Source organism: Drosophila bipectinata, chromosome XR, assembly GCF_030179905.1.
Source record: "Drosophila bipectinata strain 14024-0381.07 chromosome XR, DbipHiC1v2, whole genome shotgun sequence".
NCBI lineage: Eukaryota > Metazoa > Arthropoda > Insecta > Diptera > Drosophilidae > Drosophila > Drosophila bipectinata.
In genome coordinates, this window is record NC_091735.1 from 6,817,034 (window position 1) to 6,829,255 (window position 12,222).

Genomic DNA, 12,222 nt, shown 5'->3' on the forward strand with positions numbered 1-12,222 from the left:
ATATGAGCATGTCGGTCTGTCCGCCTGTCTGTCTGTCTGTTTCTACGCAAACTAGTCTCTCAGTTTTGAAGCTATCGAATTGAAACTTTGCAACCACCCACCATTCCTTTGCACGCAGTATATAAGTCGGAACGGCCGACTATATCCTATAGCTGCCATATGGTGTTTTTGGTTTTTTGAGTTACAGAGTTCGGATTTTGCATGAGGGCTATTGGCAAAATAATACGACATGCCAAATTTTATAAGGATCGGCCGAATATATCTTATAGCTGAACTGAACAAGGGAAAATGACCTTTTGCGTTTTTGAAGATAAAAAGTTGGAACTCCGTACATATTCTATATTTAGTCAGTTGAGTTATATTATGACATTCTCATAAGGGTCAACCAACTATATCCGATGTTTTTGATATATATTCGGTTTTGAGGGTATATTCGGCTCCGCCCAAAGTTAGCCTCCTTTCTTGTTATTTAATAAATAATAACAAATTATTTTCAGAAAAATAGAATATCAACATTAGACTGGCCGGGCAATAGTCCTGATTTACTTAAACCCGATTGAAAATCTTTGGCATATTTTAAAAGTTAAAATAATTAAAACCATAAGAGAATTTGATTTGACAGTGGAGAAGGTCTGGTATAACGACATAACTATGGAAACCATCGTACACTTGAAAGATTCTATGCCATCAAGAATAAAGGCTGTAATAAACAAGAAAGGAAAGCTAACTTCGGGCGGAGCCGAAGTTGATATACCCTTGCAGTTAAAACCGGATATGTATCGCAAGCATCGGATATAGTTGGCCGATCCTTATGATTACATCATAATAAAACCAATAAACTAAAATAAAAAATCTAAAAAAAGTCCCAAACATCTATCTTCAAAAATACGAAAGTTGATATTTCTACCAAATACCATTTCCGATCGTTCAGTTATATGGCAGCTATAGGATATAGTCAGCCTATCCCAATGAAATTTGGTAGGTTGGATCAACTGGCTAAAAATAAAATCTGTATTAAGTTTCATCTTTCTATCTTCAAAAACACGAAAGTTGGGTCTTTTCGATCGTTCAGTCATATGGCAGCTATAAGATATAGTCGGCCGATCCTTATGAAATTTGGCATGTCGTAATGTTTTGCCAAAAATAGCTTTCGTGTAAAATTTAAACTCTCTAACTCTAAAAACACCGAAGTTATACCATTTCCGATCAATCAGTTATATGGCACCTATAGGATATAGTCGGCCGATCCAGGCCGTTCCGACTTATATACTGCGTGCAAGGGATAGAAGGGTGTGTGCAAAGTTTCAAGTCGATAGCTTTAAAACTGAGAGACTAGTTTGCGTAGAAACAGACAGACGGACAGACGGACAGACGGTCAGACGGACAGACGGACATGCTCATATCAACTCAGGAGGTGATCCTGATCAAGAATATATATACTTTATAGGGTCGGAGATGTCTCCTTCACTGCGTTGCACACTTTTGGACAAAATTATAATACCCTCTGCAAGGGTATAAAAACAGAGAGGGGCCAACAAAATACTGAAGAATAAAATCAAAACTATTTTTGAATAGGTTAAATATTAGGTAGAGTAGGTTAAATAGCATTAATACTCTAAGCTTTCTTTCAAAAAATTTGAATCCTCGGGCGAAACCCGCATGTTGGCCTTATATAGAAAAATTATTGCAGTTGAGTTAAAAAAAGAGAATGGTACATTTTTTGTTTAATGGTGTTGTGGCCATGGATTGATTGTACCGAAAATGGTTTATTTACGAAAATAACGTTTTTTAACTTTTTCATAGGCTTGATATGATTTTTGGAAGCCCCCTATCAAAAATTTGATTTTTTTTCCCTGCGATCTCCCTTTCCTACGAATAGGACTCCTTGTTCCTTGCGCTACTACTACCGGGTCTTTCAGCTGTCAGTCCCTTGTTATTGTAAGCCTTGGATTAAATTTTTAGCTGATTTGTCGCCACTGTTTGTTTTGGATTTGCCTAGCAAATGGACCACATTGTTGAATTTGGGTTGGTTGCCAGAAGCGAGATAATGAGCTACCGATGTCCATTGGCTGGACTGGATCCTATCTGACAGGCTGTCTTTGTTTTATATTGAAATGGGGGTTTTTACCCTCAGGGTTGAATCTGACGCCTGAACCTGCATTTCTTTCCTTTTCCTGCTGTCTTTGTTGGGACCTTTGGAGTTTTTCCTCCATGCTACCGGCAAAACTCCGGGCGAACATATATCGCTTGCGTTTAGCCTCTACTTCCTGGGCTAGTTCTAAAGCGAAAGGAAAATAGGATGGTCTTGCCAAAAAAGAACCTCACTTAGCGATTTTCTTGTTCCCTAAATGAATACTCGTAGCGCATCTGCTCTGTATTTTTGGTTCAGTGGGGCAGCTACGGTGTTGTCGTAGGTCATGATCGTCTTGTTATCAGCAGAGTCAGTTTTTCTACCGTTGCAGAGGGTATTATAATTTTGTCCAAAAGTGTGAAACGCAGTGAAGGAGACATCTCCAACCCTATAAAGTATACATATTCTTGATCAGGAACACCTCCTGAGTTGATATGAGCATGTCCGTCTGTCTGTTTCTAAGCGAACTAGTCTCTCAGTTTTAAAGCTATCGAATTGAAACTTTTCACATACCCTTCTCTCCTTTGCACGCAGTACATAAGTCGGAACGACCGGGATCGGTCGACCATATTTTATATCTGCCATATAACTGATTGATCGGAAGTGGTATAAATTAAGTGTTTTAAGAGTTAGAGATTTCACATATGAGCTATTTTTGGCAAAATAATACGACCCACCAAATTTCATAAGGATCGGCCGACTATATTCTATAGCTGCCATATAACTGGACGATCGGAAATGGTATTCGGTAGAAATATCAACTTTGGTATTTTTGAAGAAAGAAGCTTGGGACTTTTTTTTGAAGATTTTTTATTGTAATTAATTGTTTTAATTTTTATATTCTCATAAGGATCGGCCAACTATATCCGATGTTTGCGATATATATCCGTTTTTAACTGCAGGGGTATATCAACTTCGGCTCCGCCGGAAGTTAGCTTTCCTTTCTTGTTTCTCATAATTTTGTCATAGTACATCAAAAGACATAGTTCCCTTGGCGAAGCTTTAAAATCTCCTGTCTGTTAAGTATACCAGACGCCTGTCCGCGTATGTGAAATCTAGTCTGTCTGTTATAGCTTTAAAGCTTAAAGATGTGTCGAACGACGAGAGTACCATATCAGCCGAACCTTTTATTTTATTTCGACCTATTCCTAAAGCTTGGTAATGTTTAGAACTACCTTAAAATTTTTCCTAACACCTAATGTGCGGTGTGCGCCGCTTTCCTCCATGAAACGTACGTCCCATTTTTACTCGCGAAGTCCGCAAGGGACTTTATAATATCCAAGGTCTCATTGTAAATAATACCCATTCTGATTTCGGCATCCCTATATGTTTCTATTTCTGGCGTGCTGATATTTAAACCCTCTAGGCGTTTCTGAACATCCTGTATATTTTTTTTCGAACCTTGCGCGGTGAGTGCGCTTGCAACGGCGCCTTCTATAATGGCTATTAATTGTTCGTTGGTCCATGTCTTCCATGTCTAATTCTTAGTGCGGTGTTAAGTCTTTGAAATTAGTTTAATAATTCGTCTAATTCTATAATAATAATTCTATCTTACTAACAATTATATGTATATTTTAAAGAAAGAGAACAAAGGAACAAAAAAACCAAATGACCAGAACCAACCCTTGCAGAAGATATTATAATTTTGGTCAAAAGTGTGCAACGTGGTGAAGAAGAAATCGCCGACCCTATAAATTTTATAAATCTGTTTTTGCGGTAACTTACCAGTCTAACTTAACTTACCACTTACTTCATTGTTAATTATCAGTAACAATTTTGATCGACAAAAATTGTTGGTACAAATTTTTTAGCATCTTTTGCGTCTGGCAACACTGCTCAAAATTTATTTGCGAGTTTTTTGTCCAATATCTATTTTTTTTCCAATATTAAAAATGTCGAGATTTATACCCACAAACCACGATTCGCGGAAATCGTTGCTTTTCTGCTCTCTTTGAAAGAAAACTGCTGTGGAAGCCCAAAAAATGCTTTTGGAAGCTTATGGCGTGCATGTTATCCAACTCATAAATTGCCTCACCAAAAAGGCAATGTAAACATTATTTGCAAAACGCAGTAGCCCCTGCTGAATGCGTCATGCCGTTTCTTATCTTGTCTCCTAATTTCCCCTCACTCGTTTCTGATGATCCCCAAAAGATTATCCAGACTAAACATCAAGCTCCACTTGTAAACATTCCCATGAAATTTTCCATGGCCCAAGCCAGACATAAACATTAGAGCCGACTCGCCGTCACCAGTCCGAATTGGTTCGATCTTCCGATCTTATCACTCTTCACGAATGACTCAACTACTGCATCAGCAAATTGTCCCTTTCTCTTAGAATCTCTTAGGGCAATTGTTTATTCTCTCCAAGTACCCTTTTGAGTTATTTCTCTTAAGCCGAGGTTTGTTGGTTATCTGGCAATTAAAAATTAGCGAGTCTTATTCCGGGAGCAAGCCTTTCACATACAATCGGTCTAGCCTAAGCGTTTAAATAAAGTTTGTGAACCAAATAAGAAATAATAAATAAAGTTTTTAAAAAAAAAAAATTAAAAATAAAAAATTATTTTTTTAAAAAGTGAACTTGGGATTAATTTAATTGGCGCCCAACGTGGGCCCATGCAAATAAAGGTGATTCTAATAAATAATTAATTAAAATAAAAACAAATTAATTAAAAGGGAAGCACCAGCGTGGCTCAAAAAAACGCATATAAATCCCAATTTAATCGCGTTGAACGGGCAAAACCGAAGACTAGTGATTGGCAAAGACTCCGATAAAAAATAAGTGATTTTTCAAGAGGAGCTTTTCAAGAGACCTGAATAAGCAAAAAAAAAAAAAAAAAAAAAAAAAAAAAAAACAATAAATCAAAAACATTTTATAAACAGAAAAGTTTAACAAAAAAACAACATACAAAAATAAAAAAAAACAACAATATACAAAGAAATACAAAAAAATAATTTAAAAAAAAGGGAATAAATACAAAAGGAATAAATAAATTCAATTAAATACAAAAGCTGATTAACCGATCCAACGAAAGAAAGAAGGAAGACATCCAACAGAACATTTAACCAAGGAGAAAAGGACACAGATAGAAGAAGGAAGAAACCAAACAGGACATCTAACTAAGGAGGAAAGGATACAACATCATCGTGAGAAATTAAAGAAAAGCTTATCCTTAGTTATACATTAAATTTACATTACATATAAAAAATACTAACAAAGAATTTTATAAAACTAAGTCAAATCTCTTGAAAAATTAAATACTTAAATAAATACTCTTGAAAATACGATTAAACAATCTGGAAGATATAATAAATAATTTTCAAAATTTAAACATGGCAACCGGTGGTGGATCAAGCACATTAGGTTGTGGAATTGGAACCAGTTCTATTACCACAGAAATAATAAATAGATTGATAAATGTCCAGTTAAATGAATTGACTACAAAAATTAATGAATTATCTGCGAAAGTAGAAAGTAAGGAAAAAACGGTAGAAGATTATAAAATTCAGACAATTAATCCAAATATAAGTTGTGATACAACATTAGAAGTGATTAAAGCTCTGCCAAAATTTAATGGGGAACAAACTCAGTATGTAGGCTGGAGGGAGGCTGCAGAGACAGCAATGAGTTTATATAAAATAAACAGTGAGCAATATTTTATAGCGTTAACCATACTTCGTAACAAAATCATGGGAGCGGCACATGATGCCCTAACCAACCATGGAACAGTTCTTAATTTCGATGCAATTTTGTCTAGATTGGATTTTATCTATAATGATAGAAGACCAATCCACGTTCTAGAAGCTGAACTAAGTATTCTTAGACAAGGTAAATTGTCTATTACGGAGTTCTATAATGAGGTAAATAAAAAGATGACCCTACTGATCAATAAGACCATAATGACATACGGTAAAGAAAGCGAAATTACAAAAGAAACTAATAAAGTAATTAGGAGCAATGCTCTAAGAATCTTTATTTCTGGTCTAAACGGATCAATATCAGAGACACTTTTCTCGCTAAATCCACCCGACCTTCCAAACGCCTTAGCAAAGGTGCAAGAACTGGAATCAAATAATTTTAGAGCCCAATTCGCCAATAGATATTATGGCTTTCAAAATGAAAACCGAAGGCAAAATAATTACCTAAGGTTTAACTCGGTTCAACCAAAACAAAACTTTAATAAACCAAAATGGGGAAACAGCCAAAACCAAAGTTGGCCCCAACAGACTTATTTCGGCCAGAACAACGTTCAGGGACAACAAACCCCAGAACCAATGGAAGTCGATCCCTCCATACAGTTCGTAAACCGACCAAAAGGGCAATCTAATAATTATCGTCAGGGATATACCCAAAATTTTGACACAAACCAAAACCAAGATCGTCCGTATTCAGGTCGACCACACTATTATCAACATAATTATAGCCGTAATAATCCACAAAACTTTGCAAATCAAGCAGCTGGCCCAAGTCATTTTCCAGTAAAGCGAGAGCTTGAGAGTACAGTAAATCAACCACAAAATAAAACCATGAAAATTAATAATATTCAGGAGGACCATTTTTTAGGGGAAGGGCAAGAGTAAGATTACCTTACTTAATACGATTTGACAGAAAAGAAAATAAAAATTTTAAAGTACTAATTGATACAGGCGCAACCGCTTGTTACATTAAAAAGGGAATATATTTAAATAAAAATGAACTCCCTATTTATAAAAGGGTTTCAACAGTTAACGGATATTCGATAATAAAATATTTTCACATAATAACAATTTTCAATATTAAACATATCTTTTATGAAATCGAGGGTTTAGAAACTGACTTGTTAGTCGGATATAATCTACTTAAAAAAATTGGTGCTATAATCGACACAAAAAAGGGAGTTATACAATATCATGGGAAAGAGGAAAAATTACTTTTTCACAATAAAGTGTGTAATGAAAATCTATGCCACACCGAGGAAAAATGTAATCACCCTCTGAACAAATTCTTAATAAACAAATATTTTAACCAGATAAAACAAGTTAAATCGTATTCAGTCTGCGTCGAAACAAGCGACTTTGACTACAGCTCCGAATCAGAGCGCTCAGAAGATTTTTGTTCAATAAAGTCCTTCCAATCAAAAAACGAAGGTCTAAGGTCAATAACCTCACAATCCACTTCAGGCAACAAAAAAAATAAAAAACATTGCCTAAACAACATAAAATTAAAATCAGAAAATGATATGGAAGAATTAAGAAATATAATAACAAACCATATCAAAAATGAGCACTCTAAAATAAATATGCAAATCCCTTTCCGCACTGATATTAGAGGGGAAATAAACTTAGAACATGATAGACCCATATATGGTAAACAATACCCATATGCCCAATCTGTAGCAGAATTTGTTAATAAAGAAATTAAAAGAATGTTGTCCGAAAAAATCATACAACCTAGCAGGAGTCCGTATAATTCTCCAGTTCTTGTAGTTCCGAAAAAAGGATACAATGAAGATGGCAGTCCAAAACTAAGACTTGTCATTGATTTTAAAAAATTAAACGAAAACACAATTCCCGATAGATACCCGATGCAGGATCCATCTGTTATATTAGCTAATCTGGGAAAAGCAAAATTTTTTTCCACAATTGACTTGGAATCAGGTTTTCATCAAATATTAATGAGAGAATCCGACATTCAAAAAACGTCTTTTTCTATAAATAACGGTAAATACGAATTTTTAAGAATGCCTTTTGGCTTGACAAACGCTCCAAGAATCTTCCAACGAGCAATGGATGACATTTTAAGAGATCAAGTTGGAAAAACTTGCCACGTCTATATGGACGATATAATAATTTTCTCAAATTCAGTAGAAGAACATTTTAATGATTTAACTAGAATAATAAATATCCTTTTAGAAGCAAATATGAAAATTTCTTTAGAAAAATCCAAATTCTTTTCGCAAGAAACCAACTTTCTTGGATACGTGGTCTCTTATAATGCAATCAAAACAGACCCAGTCAAAATCGCAGCGATACAAAATTACCCAATTCCAAAAAATATCAGATAGCTTAGAAGCTTTCTTGGCCTAACAGGTTATTATAGAAAGTTTGTCCGTAATTATGCTTATATAGCAAAACCACTCACATCATATTTAGGAGGCCATAATGGTAAAATATCTAAAAACATGTCGAAAAAAATGTCGGTACAGTTGGACGAACCAGCTGTAAAAGAATTCAATGAACTTAAGCAAAACCTTACTAATCAACTTGAATTGGTGCAACCAGATTATAGTAAAAAATTCGTTCTTACAACAGACGCTTCAAATATAGCATTAGGAGCGGTTCTGTCACAAGAGGGTAAACCTATAACTTTTATATCAAAAACCCTCAATAAAACAGAACGAGCATACGCCACAAACAAGAAAGAATTATTAGCAATTGTTTGGGCATTAAAAAACCTAAGAAACTATTTATATGGCGTGGTTGGAATGGAAATTCACACCGATCATCAGTCATTATCGTATTCAATATCTAACAAAAACCCAAATATTGACATGAAAAGTTGGTATTCATTCATACAAACCTTTACACCAAAAATTCATTACAAACCAGGTACAACTAATGTTGTAGCGGATGCCCTATCCAGAGTCCAAATAAACAATTTGTCCGACGCAGATATATCAGAGGTTAGCTCTGATGAAAATACAATTCATTCTGCAGAAAGCAGCTTTGAAAATGTAATCCAAGAAACTAATAAACCACTTAATCAATTCAAAATTCAACTCTTAATCACTACTGGCAGATTAACAGTCCACGAATCAATAAATGTCTTCAATAATGTTAGACATATTATTGAGTATGATACTCCAGAGAATTTAGTAACGTTACTAAAGGAATATATTTCACCAAATATAGCCATAGGCCTGCACTGTACCCTAGAAGACCTTTACTTATTGCAAAAACCACTAAAAGAAAATTTCGGAAACAAATTCCTATTTACAAGAATTTTTTTACAAGACGTAGAAAGTGACGAAGATAAGGCAATTATTATTGAAGAGACTCATTGTCGTGCCCATAGAGGATTAGACGAAAATTACAAACAAATATCTAGACTTTATTATTGGCCAAAATTATTTATAAAATTAAAAGAATATATAAAAAATTGCGTCATTTGTAACCAAAATAAATATTGCAGACATCCAGTAGAAATTCCGATAGGTGAAGCACCAATTCCAACTAGCGAAGGTGAAAATCTTCATATTGATATATTTTACGCAGATAAAAAAATTTTTTTAACATGTATTGACGCTTATTCAAAATTCTTAACAGTCAAAGAAATAGAAAATAAGCTAAATATTGAAAACAAAGTACTAGAAATTTTACAACATTATCCATTAGCCAAAACCGTCATGACAGACAACGAACCAAGTTTCACATCTGCGCAATTTCGTTCATTTATAAGTAGAAGTGGACTCACAATACACTTTGCAGATCCAAGACATAGCACTTCCAATGGTCAAATTGAAAGGGCACATTCAACACTCACAGAGATCGCTAGATGTATCAAAGATGAATACAATCTAACAGATTACTCTGAAATAATCATAAGGGCAGCTCAAAAATATAATCAGAGTATTCACTCAGTTACCAATGAGAAGCCATTGGACATATTATACAACAAAATAAACCATGAGAAAATACCTAACATTCTCCAACAAGCTCAAACAGTTATGTTAGCAACGCATAACAAAGACAAGAAACAAAAAAATTATAATGTAGGAGAAATAATTTATGAAAAGAAATATGGGGAAAGAAACAAACTAAAACCGAGATATAAAAAACAGGTAGTTAAGGAAAACCAGGATAATAAAGTAATAATAAACAATAGGAATAGAATAGTTCACAAAGATAATATTAAGTCTTAAAATTTTTTTTTGTTCTCTAACTTACAGATAACAATGCATTCCGCAATACTTCTATTTCTGATCATAGTCACAACAACATCCGAAATAATTAATTATTCGAATCATGACTTCTTTCTTTATAAAGACAATAAGGACGTTCTGACCTATGACTCATATGCTGAGCTATTTCATGTTACCAACATTAGTTTCTATAAAGAAATTATGGACACAGAGCTTAACTACATAAAAAATACTAATAATGATAGATTGAACTGGGAAATTTCATATAATTTAAGAACTTTAAATTTAATTCTGTCACAATTATTGCCAACAAGATCTAAGAGAGGTATTAATGAATTAGGAACGGTTTTAAAATGGTTAGCTGGTACCCCGGACCATGATGACGTAATAACAATTGAAAATAAAATTAATGAACTAATCGACAACAACAACAAGCAACAAATAATAAATTCCAAATTGTTTGATGAAATCAAAATACTGTCCACAAATTTAAAATCGGTTTTTACAAGCCAAGAGTTACCTCTTAGAAAACATCGTCTACATTTAATAACTTATGATCTACAAAATTTAATTGATACAATTACATTGGCTAAAATGGACATTTTTAACACAAAAATATTAAATATAGATGATATTCAAGAAATATATAAACACGAATCAAAACCTGTAGTAATCACGGATTTATTGGACATTTCTGAATTCAAAATTGCTTTACATAAAGAATTATTTGTAATCTATTTAAAATATCCCATTATAAAAAATAGATGCGATACTTATTACGCAAGAGCTATTTCTCATAATGATGGAAAATTACTGTTAAGCAATCAGGTAGCAAAATGCGACAACATTTATTATGAAATAAATAATTTCAAAAAAGAACTATTTAATAATTATTGTGTTCTTAGCACAGAAAAATCATGTTTCACTCGCTTATTGAACGGTGAAAAATCAATATGTAATAAAATAAGAGAAAAAAATAAACAAATAGATATAATTCAGGAAGGTGCTATTTTAGTAAATGGAAATAATATTGTAAATGACTCTTGCCTAATAGGGTCTTATTTAATAACATTCAATGGCACCACAATAATTAATAATATATCATATTCAAACGTAGATAATAAAATATTAGAATACATTACAGCCCACAATTATAATAATTTTGAAATATCCGAATATATATTATCCAACAATTCGGAACTATCATTTGATAACATAAATACCCTATATCCTTTTATTCAAATTAAACAAACCAGAATACCACTAACATTAATTGTAATCACATTAATTTCAACATATATAATTTGGTTATTAATTTATAAATTAAGAAAATATTGTAAAACCATTAAACCACGGCTTAGCAATATTTTAAAAACAAATAATTTGTCCGATCAAGAAATCCCGCATGAAGAAATAATCGTAGCAGAATTAACAGCTCAAATAAACTCCATGACTGCACCATCATTTGAATCGGGACGCTTCAATTTAGAAGGGGGTGTGTTATCCAACTCATAAATTGCCTCACCAAAAAGGCAATGTAAACATTATTTGCAAAACGCAGTAGCCCCTGCTGAATGCGTCATGCCGTTTCTTATCTTGTCTCCTAATTTCCCCTCACTCGTTTCTGATGATCCCCAAAAGATTATCCAGACTAAACATCAAGCTCCACTTGTAAACATTCCCATGAAATTTTCCATGGCCCAAGCCAGACATAAACATTAGAGCCGACTCGCCGTCACCAGTCCGAATTGGTTCGATCTTCCGATCTTATCACTCTTCACGAATGACTCAACTACTGCATCAGCAAATTGTCCCTTTCTCTTAGAATCTCTTAGGGCAATTGTTTATTCTCTCCAAGTACCCTTTTGAGTTATTTCTCTTAAGCCGATGTTTGTTGGTTATCTGGCAATTAAAAATTAGCAGTCTTATTCCGGGAGCAAGCCTTTCACATACAATCGGTTTAGCCTAAGCGTTTAAATAAAGTTTGTGAACCAAATAAGAAATAATAAATAAAGTTTTTAAAAATAAAAAATTAAAAATAAAAAATTATTTTTTTAAAAAGTGAACTTGGGATTAATTTAATTTGCATGCCCTAAGCATTAGAAGTTGCCAAGCATTGTTAAAAAAATTCCGGAGCGGTGAATTTGTAGTTGAGAATAAGGAGCACCAAAAAAGTTTCAGGACAGTGCATTG

The 12,222-nt window shown here is 33.6% G+C and overlaps 1 protein-coding gene across 1 annotated transcript in view; it reads right to left on the bottom strand.

Annotated features, from left to right (window-relative positions):
- Nipsnap (protein nipsnap) overlaps positions 1–12,222 on the bottom strand; it is a 63,529-nt gene that overhangs the window by 24,139 nt on the left and 27,168 nt on the right. The gene's annotated exons all lie outside the window — the stretch shown is intronic.